This window comes from Suricata suricatta, chromosome 14 (genome assembly GCF_006229205.1).
Source record: "Suricata suricatta isolate VVHF042 chromosome 14, meerkat_22Aug2017_6uvM2_HiC, whole genome shotgun sequence".
Classification (NCBI taxonomy): domain Eukaryota; kingdom Metazoa; phylum Chordata; class Mammalia; order Carnivora; family Herpestidae; genus Suricata; species Suricata suricatta.
Genome location: NC_043713.1, coordinates 45106057 through 45122479, shown reverse-complemented (window position 1 = coordinate 45122479; position 16423 = coordinate 45106057). Strand labels below are relative to the sequence as shown.

The window sequence follows — 16423 nt, the reverse complement described above, 5'->3', positions numbered from 1 at the left end:
TTTCAGTGCCTCTAGTGGAGGGATATCTTCCTCTAGATTGATGGTCCTTTCAACAGACCTTACGTTCTCTGGTCCTAGATGAACAAGGCTTTTAGCTTCCTAAATTAACCCTTATTTTCGGCTTCCCTTGTCCTTTGTGGAGGAGCTTATTTCAAACATTGGGCTAGAGCCTGATGGGGAATCTTGCTCCAAGTGATGTTAGCAGCCTGCTTCCAAGACCTCTGCCCAGTGCCACCAAGTATCATACAGGTCCTTTGATTCCTTTCTACTTTGAGATGCTTCTTTTTGAAGCACTTCTTCCCCTTCCATATGTTTTCCTACTTTGTTAGTCTGGAAAACTAAATATTGATATTGAATATGAACTAAATTATTCCTTTATTTTTTGTCCTGGGGATGAAATGGTATGTAGCTGGCACACGTACCACTGCCTCTCGGTCCCCTGGCCATGGCACACATCGCTATCCAATCATGATCGGAGAGCACTGTCCCTCATCACTCAGCCAGACCATTGCTGCTGGGCAGGAAGAAACACCACATGGGACTTCTTTGCCATTCTTGCATAAGGGCTCCATATCTCAGTATCCCTAAGATGGGTTTGCAGATTAGGGTCCAACCCTTAAGCAAAAAAGAAGCTTTCTTATCCATTTACTGATTCACAAAAGATACTCAAAGAGAATGTGGGGAAAAACCATGTTAATTTATGAATAACCAACAAGCTTATAGATCTGAAATGCCTAAGGCCAGGCCTATTTGGGGAGAAGGAAGTCCGGGTATTATGAAGGCCTTTTCCTTAGGAAGTCACATTGCTAAAAAGCTAGAAACACTTGGGGAGTTTGTGCAAATCCATTCTGTCTTCCCCCGCTCCTTTTTTTTTATTATCTACTTGAAATGTCTCAGCCAATCATACGAGAGTAAAATGAGACTGGCTTCGCACATCACATGTGTGCCTACAAAAATAGGTGATTTCCATAATTGTGGAGTAAGAAAGAACCTTAATAACCTAGAGGTTATTGAGTCCAGACTTAAAGGTACCTAGAGCTCAGATAAGTGAGTGACCCAGTAGATTTCTAAAACAAAGTAGTAGCAGAGCAGGGCCTAAGCAAAGTGACATGACCTTGTGGCCAGATGCGTCCCGCTGAAGTTCAGTTGTATTCTTCTGAAAGACCTTTGTCTTTCATTCCTCTCCTGCCTTCTGGTGTCAGTGGAGGACATATTAGTGTGGGAGAGGGTTTGTAGTGACAAACGAAAACATTGCCCATTGCACATTTTTGATGATGAATGGCTCTGAAAATGATTAATTGAAAAATAAGGTGGGATGGAGTTCATTTTTTCTTGGATGGAAAGAGAATGTGACTTCAGAAGATAGCCTTTTCAGATCAAAGAAGATATGCTACAAGAAGCATCAGATCCATAAAAAGAAGATACAAGAATGATTAGATCCATGAGGACTACCAATTGGTACCACACCTAGTAACACAGAACATGAGACCAAGAATTTGGGCTACCTTCACTCACATTTGGGCCCCTTGGGAAAAACTGGGCATCCCACCAGGTAATGCACAAGCAGAGGACAATATGGTAATCCCACGCCAACCCTGCTTCTCTTTCTCCATCTGCTTTAAAGGAGCATTCTACTTGATAACTTTGGGGATGCAATTACAGCGGGACACATGGCTATACTATCACCAAAGATTATCAACATCATTCATATTCAAGTAAAACTTTCTCTCATCAGAGATCTTGTTAACTGGTTGAAACCACAACACAAACGAGTTCTTCATGGGATAGAAGGAAGATCTTGAAGAACATTACCTGGATAATTCAGGTCAAAGTAGCCCTATCTTTAACTTTGTATGAGGGATTCATGGTCAAGCATTTATTTGGTTCTTTCAAGAGCTAGGCAATTCACTGACTTTTCTAATGAAGATTTAAGTGCCAAAGGCCCATCTCACAACCCCTTTCCTGGGTCACTACATCCTTCCTAAATGCCCTAAGGTGCCAGGATTTCCAGAGGGATTTATGTTACCCTCCACTTTAACTTCCTCTCTACAAGTCTGATCTCATACCCTGTGGCATTTAGTCTTAAACACACACATATAAACACACATGCACACAGACACAAACAAACACATATGCACACAATGTTTACATGCACGCACACATGCATGCACATATACAAGCAGACACAGAGACATACATGCACAAATACATGCATACACACATAAATACGTGCACACACGTGCACACACACAGACACATATGCATGAGCATGTACTCACACACATGCACACAATGTTTACTTAAACATGTACACGCAGATACATACACATATGCGCGTGCAGACACACACATGCATATAAAGTTTACACACAGGCACCCCCACACACTTCTGCACCTGCTGCCACCTTCAAGGTCTTCTAGCATCTCCCTTAGATTGTCACTTAACCTTCACTGACTTTCAAAGCACTGGCAAGTCACTTTTCACCACAAATTCCAGTTTCTCAGGGCTTTCAGGCATCCTGTATACGTAATGATATGCACTTCGTTACTGGAATAACAATAATACTTTATACACACAGTAGCCTTTTATCCATGAGTGCTTTACCAGTGACATATGCTATGAAAGCGCAGAGCAAAGCCCCTCACCTCTCCCTCCTGTGACCCTGTCCTTACATGGGAGACATCACGGCTCTCTCATTCCTCATGGCAACACCTCATAACCATTTCAGGCAGGAAGTAAGGAAATCTGTCCAGTCGAAACTGCAGAAAGGAATTAAGTAATATAACACTTTTCTTTCTCTTCTCCAGAAACTCTGAGAAATGTACTGATTCTCAGAATGATCGACCCCCAGACAGTCTCCCTGAATTGTTGCTTTTTGCCTGGGGATTACATATTTCCTGGAGCAGTGAATTTTTCTTCTTTCTTTGTCTTATTTCCATCAGTACTGTATTTATTTAGAGCATAAGATAAAAATATCTATATAGCTAGGCTATCAACCCTTCACATGACGAGTGTGACTATTCTATATTTGTTTGTCTATGATGTAAAGATATCCCTAAGAGACATATACTTCCTCCATAAAAGGCAGCATGTCCAGTAACCCAAAAATTAAAAAGAAGGAGGAGAAGGAGAAAAAAGAAAGAGGAAGGAGGAGGAGGAGGCAGTTAGTTTTCTCAAGAAAATAGCCTCATGGAGGAGGAAAGGCAAAGCTGAGGCAGATCTGGTTTCAAGTCCTACCATTATAAAACTTTGATCACATGCTGCTTCCGTTTCCTTGTTAGGACATGACGGGAAGAATACATGTGTCATATGGTTGTGGTGAGGGGTAAGTAATAATCGAGAAATGGTTGGCACAGAGTAGGCACTCATTTCTTGTGAATTCTGAAAACTGAGTTGCTTTGTGCTAATGGAGAAGCTACTGGATGGTAGGCAATCTGTATCTATCTCTTTGAGATCGCTGAAACTCACTATTGAACTTGTGCTAATGCAATTAATTATCCGTTGGTTTGCTTACTCCACCATTCCTGGCTACCTGCTGCTTAGTGCCAAGCATTGTGCTGAGCACCAAAGAGCCCCTAGTGGGAAAGAACCCCCGACCTGGGAGCTGCAGGCTAGAGAGGTAGTGAGCAATAGGCAGTTAACATGGTATGTAAACACAAGAAAGCGCAGGGTGCTGTGACACATATTGAGGGGATACCTAGCTCAGTCCTGGGTGTTCATGAGAAGGTTCTAGCTTTGCCTTCATTCTCTCTTAAATCTGTACCCAAAGCAGTTTTTTTCACATTTCCAGGCTTTAGAAATTATTATTTATAAAAGGTAGAGTATCTAAAAGAGCATAGTGGTCGTTCAGATTTTAGCTCAAAAAATGGCTTATGAGAAAAAAAAAAAAGCAAATGGCCAATCCCAGGAACGAATCCATCTTCCCACAATGCACTGATCCTGATGAGCCTCCCAAGAAGCTCTAAAGAGATCCAAGTCCTAATTAAACCCAACCATTATTTACCTGTGAGGCATTAACTTAGGGTAAGTCAGCTGGGAGACATTTATCCTTTAAGGCCAGGGTGAGTACCTATGTGACCATGTGGTGTGACCATCAGGCACCAGAGGTAACTATGGTGGTATGCTGCCGCAGCCAGCCAGATGTGGCTGCTCCTGTCTTCTAAGTCTCTATTTTTCTGTCTGGTTCCTTGACTTTCTCCTTCCCCCCTGTTCCTCTCTCCCTCATCTATGCCTAGAGCATGCAAATGGTACCATAGGGTACCAACCATTCTCTTAGCACTCATATCCAAATAGGTTGTTGACTTCTGCCTTAAAATATGACAGCCTTTCTCAGTAAAGATGGCACTGAAAAACTGTTGGTGGGATGCCAGCAAATAGAACAATGAGCACAGTGCAAGCCCAGGAGTATTCCTTTAATGAAAAGAAAATGCACATGGCCTGAGATCTGGCCCCACTGAACTTAAAAGCAAGAGCATTAACATTCAACATTCACTCAACAAACATCTCATTGACTGTTTTTTTGCCCAGTCTTTTCTGAGCCCTTGGGATGCAGATAAATTAAACATAGCCTCTAGTCGGGTGGGGGAAAAGACACAAAAATAAATAATTAAGATGTGATATATAAGTAAACCCAAACTAGTTGATTGCCTCCAGGAAATAAGGGAGTAGATCACTTGGTACTGTGGAATTGTTTCTTCAGTGTCACTTTTGCTGATTTCTTATGTGGCCCTGGATAATTACTTAAAATTGTGCTCCTATAAAATATGGGCAATAATAAGTAGTCATAGAGGGTTATGGGAATTGTCAGGAGAATGACATGAAAATAGATTGTTAGGAGGACAATGCCATATAAATCCAAGATACCATTATTGTTGCTCTGAGGTCAATTTGTAAAAACTAACTTATCCATAGAGTTCAGGTGTAACTGCAACTCTCTTAGAACACAGGTAGCTTCTCTTTTCCATCTGCTGCCCATGACATCAGCTAAGAGAACCCTCCCATCAACACGTGGGAAGGGAGGGCGTCTTGTGTGCTCGACGTTCTGGTAGGCTCTGGAAATAAAGGAGGGAATGAGGTAGATGCAGTCTTTATAAAACAGATGTCTCTTTCTCAACTCTGAATTGTAGACCTCCTTGTTTGTATTATGTTGTATTTTCTTTCAGGTTTTGTGTTTTCTTTGAAAACATCTGTTTGGGGTCTCAGTGCAGAAGCAAGGAAAGCCTGAAGGCTTGCAGGCCTGGGACTGGCCTTCCTCCAGGTAGGAGACCAAGAGGAGTCCGAACGGAGTGGAGGGCTTGGGAGATGTATTCATGACTGAGAGTTGGGTCTTATCTTTGGGGGCAGGGCATGTGTCCTTGCGGGCTGTGGTGGGATTTCCCCTGAAAGAAATGGACAGTCCACTGAGAATCCCTGATGTAGCCTGGGACAGGAAATGAAGACTCAGGGGGGCAGGGCTCACAAAGGGATCAGGAGAAAAATACCCTCCTTGTTCTGCAGGCTGAGGGCCATGAGGCAGAGGCTTGCAGACCTCATGACCCACTGGAGGCAGGACCTGTGGTTGTAACACAGGCAGGACCGATAGTGGACCCAGAGGATGGGTCACTGCCTACACCATGGCTCCAGTGCCCCTCTGCCCCCAAATTTACAGGAAAATCTCATTCCCTGCCTTTAGCCCATGGGGAATGATGGACAAGAGCTAGTGTGGGTAATTAAGGGAAAGGTTGTCCACCATTGGAGATAGGTTGGCCAAGGGGAAGGGAGGGGTCACCTGTGGACACTTATGGTGCCCTGCTAGGGTTGGTTCCTCAAGTGTGATGGTGCTGATGCTTGATGCACACCTAAGTCACACCCTGAAATACATGGGACACCTGACAAGGGAGAGCAAGCAGAAGCTTGTGCTGTTGTAATTGAAATTACACAGATAATATCTAACAGATTACAGTGAAAATGATCAGCTAACCAACCTAATGTACAGACAGACAAACAAACAAAAAGGTGGTGAGCTTTCGCTCTGCATCTAGGGAAGTTTGCAGAAGGAGAGGGACCTAAGGAGAAGCTGTGAGGGAGGGGCAGGGAAGGGGTGGGGGGGATCTCTGAGCAAGAAGGACTGGGGACAGGGAGATCAGAGAAATACGGTCAAGGGCAGGATATGGTATGGAAGCTGGCAGGGAAGGAGGCTGGAAGGCGGGGGTGCAGAGGGGGCCACACAGAAGGAAGCAGTGGGAAACGAGCGAGCGAGCGAGAAAGAGAGAGAGAGATGGTGTTGAATATGCAGCAGGGGCCAGCCTTTAAAACTGGGGTGATGGTCCCAGAGCCCTATCTCCCCTAGGCTGTCTGATTAAGCACAGGGCACTGCAAGGAGGACCCAGTTTCTGGGGGATTTGATCTACAAAGAAAGCCAATCAGAAACCTTCAACCTCTTCAGAAACTCCACTTACTCTTCCTTAGCAGGGGTTTGGGTTTGAATTATGTAGATAATTGCCTTAACTCTTCACTTCATTTTACCTGTAGATACTCACCCTCAGAGGGGTATTTTGAGGATAAATAAGATCCAGGAAGAGAGCACTTTGAACTCCTTCCATGAAAGGTATCAATACAGGCCCCGTATAATTAAGATGCTTTCAAATTGCCAATACATGTATATTTATAACACCCACTCTAAGCTTTTCTTTCCCTTTTTATTTTTTATAAGAAGGAGAAAATCTAATTTTTTTCTAACCACCCTGCTTTTGCATGCTTAACATTAACCTTTCCTTCCAAATGTCATTAGCTGCTAATTAAGATGTTGATTTGCAGATTGTACATCTTGCAATAGAAATGATTTGTGGATGCCTACTAGGTGTTTATCAACCTGCACCACTCATATTGGTTTAGCAAGAGCCTGGTGCATTTTAATTTACTGAGCGGTTCCCCCAACTCTCCACTTAACTTCTGCATGTGCATACGAGAGAAAAATGATGAGAGGAAAAATGGGAAATACTATAAATAGTTGCTAAAGAAAAATGCCATAGGAAAGAGTTATGGCTCTAAGTAGGTGTTAAAATAGCGAACAGATTGAATGTATTTTCTCTCTTTAATGGGGTATTTTAAGAAATAGAATCCACACATCGGTTAGGTGAGCAGGTAGGTGTTCACATGCAGCTCGCTGCATGGATGTGTGCACAGACGCACAGGTCGTAGAGAACCGGCAAGAGGAAAATGATGATTGGAGTGTCAGAATCTTCTGGAATATGCATGCTCTTGGTTTCCAAGACCGGCCCGCTTCTCTGCCAGTATCATGCCTTTAAGTCTCCCAAAGAAACTTCTTGCTTCAAAAACCACCCTTAAATCAAAGAAATAAACGGATTGTTCTATTACTGTGAAGGATTCTGCAACAGAGGGGACATTTCCACAGGACTTTTTAATATAATTTATGAATATTTGCTAGCAACATAATTGTCTTTTCTGCTGACATTTTCAAAGCAACACTGTGATTTGTTGGGTCTCTGGAGAGTCCAACTACAAAACTGATAATTATATTAAATATACATAGACAATAAAGAGTGTGTTTACATAACTGTGCCCATAAATATCTGATTGAACAGTCATTGTTCTCAAACCCCTTTTAGGCAGCTCTCCAAGGATTCCAGTTCTAATGACATGATGGTTTAAAAGATGTTGCTCAGTCTTGTTCCATATTTAATTAACTTTCCTTTTTTAAACTTGTGATGGCAGAGACAATAACAAACAGCTCTGAAAAGAGGGAGCGCTTTGAAACATGGGCAAGACCTTGTCAGGCTTTGTGCCGCACAGACAGGAGGAGCAGGTGACAGCGGGACTGGCCTGGGACCTCCGGGCCCTCCGGCCCTCCCCTGGGGTTCTATTAGGAGGCCGGTCAGGGCTCTCCAGTTCTGCACACCTTCCCTCGCACACTCATGTCTGCGGAGCGGCCTCGTGCACATGCTCTCGCATGCAAGGAGCTAGCTGCATGTCTAATGATTCCTTCCTCTGCAAAAGAAGACGAAAGCAAATTGGAAACCCAACTAAGCCTTGGGAGGCAGAGGCATGGAATGTCGTGGAAGGAACAGGGGCTGGGGGGTCCGGATGCTCAGATTCTGGCCTTGGCTCTGCCATTGCTGTTTGACCTTGGATAAGTATATTATGTTGTTTATACATACATACATTACAGACTCGGTGGCTTAAAACACAATAAGCTAATTATCTTGCAGTTCTGAAGGTCTGAAGTGGGTCTCACAGGGCTAAAGTCAAGGTGTTGGAGGCTCTAGCAGGGAATCTGCTTCCTTGCTCTTTCCAGCTTCTGGTGGCTGCCCACACTCCTTGGCTCATGGCCCCTTTCTGCATTTGCCAAGTCAGCGATGGCCAGTGGCCATCTTTCTTGGGCTGTGCCACTCTGACACTGACTGTCTTGCCTTCCTTTTTTAAGGACCTGTGATTATATTGAACCAATATAATCCAGAGTAATATCCTTGTCTCAAGACCCTTAACTTCATCACATCACATCACCTTATAAATGAACATATTCACAGATTCCAGGATTTCGGATGGAAGACATCTTTGGGGGCCATTTTTCTGAAACTGTGCCCCATAGGGTTAATAAGATTAAAACTGGCAGAAAGTTCAAAGCTTGTTTTTCAGTGAACTGTTTCTCCCTTATCAGCTATTTTGTCTTTTTTGACCCCACTAACAAATTTACTAGTTGTCTCTGCAGACGTCTGGACGCAAGGCCAACTCATGGGCCAATTCGAGCCCATGAACAAGAAAGGTCCTGCATTCTTTACCAGAGATGACGAGCCCAAGAGCCTGTCTATTTTATACTGGCTCTCCACGCATGCCCATAGCCCCTTCTTCGGTTCTAAGATAACCTCCTGACATCAGGGGCTAAGTTTTGCCTTGTTCTGATGTTAAGTCTCTACCCCAGAATGAACATGGGATGTATGTTACATGTACATTTACTCAATGTGCATGCTCTGTCTTTCCTCATGAATTGTCATAAATTCCTGCTTTGTACAACAACATGCACATAACCTCAATCCTTCTGATTATAAGAAACTTGCTCCCTCTCCCTTTGGGGAGACAGAACTGAGGCTCACCCTCTCTTCTCCTTGTTTGGCTCTAGCTCACATAAACTTTCCTTGCTGCAGACCTGATGTCTCAGTGATTGGCTTTGCTGAGCATTGGGCAGACGGACTTGAATTCTGTTATAGTTCTGCCTACCACAGAAACTCAGCTAACATTATCTGTTAATGAGGGAGCTGGTGTGAACTAGATTCATTCATCCAACAAATTAAGGTCCAGGTATCACCGTAATACATACCTTAAGCTCAGTCCCCATCTTCTGCAGAGCTTTCAGTACGGAGGGAAAGATAAGCATTCACCAGAAAAATAGAACACAATTTTTCAGCAGTGTTAAGGGCTACAAAAGGAAGTATAGAGTGTAAGGTGAATGTTTGGCAAGGTGATCCAGCCCCTGCTACCAGGAATGGGGTGGAGCACTCCAAGACTTCCCTGAGAGGGTGACAGTAAAGCAGAGACCAAACAAATGACTGGGAGTTACCCAGCAGCCTGAGTGGGAGGGCGGGACCAGTGGCCGGACTGATGGGGATTTCCAGGCAGAGGGAACAGCCGACCCCACGTGTAGGTCCTGGAGTGTGGGTTGGGAGGCACTGAGAAGCAGCCCATGGGGCTAAGGACAAAGGGTCTGCAAGGAGAGGGTTTGTCAGGTGCTGAGAGAGGCAATGAGAAGAGAAGAGCAGTTTCCATTCAGCAAATGATAAGTAACTTACAAGTAAATAAGAAGAAGTAACTGATGAGTTACTAGTGTTCATATAGTGGATACTACTATGATCTTCCTTTTGTAGATGATGAAACTGAGGGTCAGAGAAGCTAACTGACCTCCCCAAGGTCATGCATCTGGTAGAACCAGGACTTGCACCGGAATCTGCTCTCCCTCATTACACAATGCTGCCTTTTAGGCAGATCTGTAGGACCGTGATGTTGAACCCTTTTGTGAAGAGCAATTGGGAGCCATAGAAGAATCTTAAGCACTTTAGAAAAACTGACTCTGGGTAATTGATTGTGGATATCAGGTCAGAGGGAAAGCGATAGCTCTCAGGCAAAACAACGTTGGCTCAGTTAGAAATGAGACTGGGGGTAGTGAGAAATAAAGAGAGTCAGTAAATCTTGTGGAAGTAACGTTGAGAAATCTTGCTGGTTGATGTGGTGTGAAAGAGCGAGGCAAGTGTCCAAGGCGATGACTGTGCTTCTTGCCAGATATCTACAAGGACCCATCAGGTCTTTCCTTCTAAAACAAGGGGCTCATGTGGAGCTGTGGGGCAGAAAATAAACATACACCAACGGCATAAAACCCTGGAGGCCCTTCATACATTAGTAAGAAAATAAGCTATGAATGAAAAGGTTTGAATGGTTTGAATAAGTCCTCAACAAAAATTCAGCAGAATTTCTCCCTGGTAATTCTCCCCTTGCAAGAGATGAATCCTGCTTGCTATCTCTGCTATGATTCCGTGTTTGTGCTGAACTCCTTCTAATTGTCATCAATTATGATTCATTTACTTTTAGGTGTCTTGCCTGTCATAATATTATCATTTGTAAGTCTTTTCCTTTGCAGACTGTGAGGATCTGTTGTGACATCTCAATAAAGCAGGATTCAATCAAGGTGTGAATGAATTGTTAATCTTGTTATAAATAGAAGGTACCATATGTCAGTATGTAAGGGAGGTCTCCCTCTTTGTTGAAAACAATGTTAGTGAAACAAAACAAAAGAAGTTTCAGAAGTAGCTGGTTCAGCTCACCAAGCTTCCAATTATATTATAGCCAACAATTCTCTGTAGCTGATTCAGGTTTCTGGGACTAGGAGCCACACGGATTGATTTAGAATTACCATTTGAAAGAGAAAATGAGTGTCAGGTTTGGCCACTGGAACCCCAGGTGTACCCATTCCTCCTGATTTTGACCATGGAGATCACCTTACAACTCTGACTGTGTCTTCAAGAGGCGCTTCATGTGAACGATTTGATCAAAACATCTTTTGCCTTCCGCTTTGCATTTGTAGATGGCATGCAGATTTTTAAAAATATGGCTAAACTGGCCCAGCTCCAGCTCAAACTAGTTCATGAAAAATGTACCCTGAATCTTTTCCTACACGTGCACTCTCTCAGTGGTGAGGGCTCTGGCCCATTCTAGCCTTGATAGCACATCCTAAATGCGATGCTAAGGCACCTGCGGCAGTGTGTTTTCTGAGGAAAGCCTGCATGTGCTCCCAAGTCCAGCAAACGCCAGAACCAATAAAGCTTAAATTAGCATCCCATAATCTAGAGCTATTTCCCCTCTGCTCTTCCGGAACCCTCTCCAGCACCTCCCCTCCCCCCAGCTTGTAAGCCAATCAAAATGTGCTGCTACCTTGTTCCATTTCTTTAGGGCCTTGCTAAGTGACTAGCTTGTTAGTTCAAAATAAAGTTAATGGCTATTAATGGCTCTCCCCCAGTGCCCAGTGGCATTGCCACAGAGAATCAACGCAGAAGGGTGGAAAGAGCTTGGATTTTGGAATGAGCCACTTTTGGGTTCAAGTCCTGGTCGCTCTGTTTGCTTGCTAAGTGTCCTGGGCAAGTTGTGCTTATGTTTTTCGATATTATAGCCTCACCTGTAAAATAGAGATTCACACATCAGGAGGTGGCTATGAGGATTAAAGAAGATAACGTATGTTCCGCAGCGAGTACAGACACCGGCCTATTGACTGACAATTGGGTGGAGGCCAGACGCAGCCCTCTAGGGATCCCCACTAATGATCGGTCCCCACTAATTATACAGACACCATGATTTTCATTTCCTACCTGTCTCCAGTTCTCACTCCTTCCCTTCTTCCCTTCCTTCATTTTCTCCTCTGGTTACCAGTGATGCGTGGAGCCCTTGCTGGGTTCAAAACACTTTGTCTCTTTATTTTTCACTATTTCCAACACAGGGTACAAAAGGCCTTGGCTGTGGCATGTGACAGGAGAAAAGTAGGTGGGGAAGCGCCAAGCCTGATAAAGAGCCATTTAGAACAATGACCCTCCTGCCCTGTCCCTCCAAAATTCACTGTTAACTTGTTTCACAATAGTCATTAGAGACACAAAGGAAGTGTTGATAAGCTCCATGATTCATTCAAGGACCAAGGTTAATTTTTATTTATTCCCAGGTCATCACAAACAGAGGCAGATGGTGGTAGCATTTCCTTCTTGCCGGGAGCTCAGATATTATCTGGATAGATGTCAGCGGGCTTTGTCCATTGCCTCTCAGTGCGGGCAGCTTTCCTGGATAGAGCCCCAGCCACCCAAACTGCAGATGGATTTGATTTAACTTCGATGACTTGCGGGAAATAATCGAGGTCACTTGGGCCCGGCTGGAAGCAAGCCAGCATCGCCAAGGAGAAAGGTTGATACCGTTCATCCTTTAGCAACTCTTCCCTTGGAAGTTTTATTTTTGGTGACCCATTTAGGTGGTAGCTTACTAGACCATGGCTATCAGTTTATTGAATAGTCACTTTCTCTCAAATTTAGTTGTATCAGATGACTTTGGGATGGCTTAAAATAATGGCCAATGAAATCTACTTACAGAGCACTATAGGAATAATCACAAAAGGTCACGTGTGGGTTCTCTGTTTCCTGAATGTCCAGGGAGCTAACTGGATGAAAGAAAGGATCTTATTTGATTCTTGCACGCACCTGATTTACAAAAAAATGGTGGTAATTAGCCATTGTTCCTCAAACTCTTGGCTGCTCCCAGGCTAAAGGGATACTCTGTTAATAATGAATAGGAACTACATTTTATTTGGCACCAACTAGGTGGCAGACATTGTGCTGGGTGTTTTATATTTGTGTCCAATTTAATCTTCATAATAGTCTTGTGGGGTAGGGACCATGTTCCTCATTTTGGAAATAAAGCAACTAAAGCCCAGAGAGCTTGTTCCATGTCCGAAATCATGCAGTAGGTTTGGAGCCGAGGACTTCATCCTACTGTCTTCTAGGCAATAGTAACTCACTGGCCGAGCCCCCACTTAGCTTCCCTTAGAGCTCACAAGGCCCTGAATGGCCTTTCTCATTCAAAGAGTCCCCCAGAGGTCTCCTACACTGGCTGTACCCATGGGGGAGAATCCATTTCGATGTACTTAGGGAAAGAACAACCAGGTGAATTATGAAGTGGGCACTGTTACGTCTACACACCTATTGATAACTAAAGCATATGGTTGCTTAAACGGACGTATTCCCTTTGGCTTATTACACTCATTACTTCCTGTCAGTTAGTGTTCACCTGCTTCAATTTTACCGGAATGTGTGAATTGCATATTTCATATATCACTTAGCAGGAGCCCACTGTGAGTCCATTTTTTTCTTTCACAGAATGATAGTTGTAAGGCAGTCAAGAGGTCTTATTTGGTCTTATAAATGATTATCTTTCTCAGTGGATTGCCAAATAGGATGCTAATTAATAAGCGTTTATAGTTATCTTGCATTTATGAACGTAACTAAGTTTGGTCTTTAGCTAATGCATAAAGACGTATCACACAAATACATACCTGTACCTTCTTTTCCTTTTATTCTCACATATATTCCTTGAGTTTAAATCATGCCTCTACTCGCCAATGAGACCCTGGGCAAGTTGCCTTACCTTTCTGAGTCCTTTTCTTCACTTGTAAAATAGGGATACCATATTTTCCATGGCTGTATGGATTTCAAGAGGTGCATTGGTAGTGTGCATGCGAAATTTGTTATTTTAACACCTAGCACCAGAATTTCTCACAAGGGGAGACATTGTTTGAAGATGCTTTGTTAGGCCTTGTGGAGGAGAGAGATGTGCAAACACATCTGCAAAAGGCAAAGTGACCACATGGGTGTGAATATGCTGTCCTTGAGAAAGTTAGGAGAAGTTACTTTTGCTCAAATGAGGGGAAAAGAAGGAGGGTGGAAAGGGTGCAGGAGAGAGAAGGTGGGGGATGGTGTGAGGTAGGGCATTCTGCAAGGAGCAGGCATGAAGCTCCCAGGCAGCTGGCTGAGGACACCTTGGGAGCTCCTGTCATGTTGAATGTCCACTGGAAGCCGAGTAGCTGGAGTATCAGCACCACCTCTGACATCCTACCCACCCTTGGAGTATATCTGTTCTTCTCAGGAGTGCTTTCCTGAAAGTGCCGTTTGCGGGGTTGGGGGGGGGACCCAGATGCCCGCCAGCCCTTGTTCTTCACCTCCTACCTCTGTGTCTGTTTTCACCTGTCACGAGTCAGTGACAGGACCTGCCTCTGGTTGAGCGCTCCTTGGAGGATCCACTCACCCTGAAGCATTGGTGAGCGGCGTGCCTTAACTGAGGATTCTGTGGAGATGACAAAGACAGGTTCACCTTGCTCAGTCTTCAACAACCAAACCAAGTCAACAAAATAGAACACAGGAATATGTATTAGTCACTTCTGGTCTCTACAGTCTTACTTGTCAGCCACACAACCAGGCTTTTTGCCTACTCTGGCCATCTCTTCTCTAATGCAGAGGTTAGTCTTGCTGGTTCCGCCTCGAGAACAATGCAGACTTCCTGTCTTCACTTATGTCCAGAAATACAATTATCATCTTTTACTATATGGGCAGACTTTTGGACCCTCAATCTCCAACCCAAGTAGCTTATCAAAGATTTCTTGCTCTAAAATGCAGCATTCTCTGGTACATTGAAATTTCCCCAACTGATTTAGTATGGAGATTGAAAAGCAGAGCTGACTTTTGTGTCATTGGTATAACATGCATCAGAGAGACAGCTGGCTTAAGGTAGGACCCCAGAGCCAGAGGTGGCAATGCTGGCTTGAGAATGGAAGGTCCACTCTCTGTCATCTTTTTCTTACCCTGGATTTCCAGACTGCTGAAGCAGGGAGAGAATGAGGGAGGCCAAAGTTAAACTTCCTGTTGGCATGAGCTGGCCAAAGTGATCTTTTCTCCACCTCAAAAGGCCAAGAGGTCTAATTTGATATGACACCATTTTAATGCCTGGGCCATGGTAGGGGCTCAATAAAAAAATCTCCATCTCCCCCCAGTCAGATGGACATTGCCTTCACTCTCCACAACCCTGATCAAGTATTAGCCAAGACAATAAGAAACCTGTGGTCAAGCTTATTCTCAAGGGGAATCCATGCCTTGTCATCCTGTGGTCAAAGAAACCCCCTTGGAATGAGATTGACATACACAGAAAGCCTTGGGTACATTTTGTTTTCACAAAATAACACTCACCCTCTTGTTTCTCTGAGCTAAATGATATGATGATTCTCAGTGGAATCCTTACAATTCTCCCTGGGAAATTTGAATGTCTCTTGTAATTTAGTTAAACAGCTTTTAGGTATAACAGAAACTTGTTACTCATGGAGGGAAAATGGATCCCCATACTTGATACTATGGAATCTCTTACTGTCCATCTGGGGCTCCTTGTAGGCATATGACTTGGTCTTTCACCGAACTGCAGTGAAGGGACATGAGCTCTCACACCATTTGCTGCTGCTCTGTTTACTGTTCCTTTATTTACATAACTAGAGATTCAACATCCTAACATGTTTTGCAAGCTGTCATGACATGAGAAGCTAGTAATCTGCTATATTTTGCTTGCTAACATATTTTTGACATATTTTAGCTTTTGATTATAAGATTGCATTTTTGCCTGCTACCATCTGTCTCAACTCAATGGAACTCTGGCATTTACAAAAACAGTGGGGTGTAGTATTTCATATATACTTGAACTCTACCAGAAACATGCTATTTTCAGTCGTAACCAATATGTCATGCTTTCACACGCGAAGTCTGAAATGTTCGCTATCTTGCAAGATCTGCCAGGGATAAGGAACAAATCTTCGCATCCAATTTGGCTCAGATGAGAACTATATTAATGAGGAGAAGGAAGGGGTATCCAGCTTCTACACAGAGGTTGCTTTTTATGTGGTTTATATCCTCTCAACTAGGCTTATCCCTTTATCAGCATGATTAAGATCTTCTGTGGAAATACATCTTCTTTTGGACTTTGTAACCTCCAGTGCCTGACATTCTTGAGGCATATATTTCAGTGTGAAATAGTTATCCACATTTGGCAATAAGGCATTTTTTTACACGGCGTCCTTTTCTGATTCTTATCTTTACTCATTAGGGGAAATTACCCGTGGTTTGACCCAAAGGATTAGCTTGGTTCCTGCCTCTGCTGACAACACTAGACTGTGCAACACACAGAAACGTGACATTGTATTCAAACAATGTGTTGGAAGAAAGGCCAAAAAAAAAAAAATGCGCAGGCCTAACATGCATTTATTCAACACCAAACTTAAATGAATTTATTATGCTCCTGGATTATACCCGATAGGCCAAGAAGCTGTCAACTATTGACATTTTCTTTTCTCTCCATGTTCTGAGTTGAGTGTAA

At 43.5% G+C, this 16423-nt stretch overlaps 1 long non-coding RNA gene across 1 annotated transcript; it reads right to left on the bottom strand.

Annotated features, from left to right (window-relative positions):
* Nucleotides 1-7059: 7059 nt before the first annotated feature.
* LOC115277331 lies at nucleotides 7060-9403 on the bottom strand. The gene is made up of 2 exons (XR_003902377.1): nucleotides 9315-9403; nucleotides 7060-7322 (listed from the first exon to the last, which is right to left on the bottom strand). It is a non-coding gene; the product is annotated as an uncharacterized LOC115277331 (long non-coding RNA).
* Between the last annotated feature and the right edge of the window lie 7020 nt (nucleotides 9404-16423).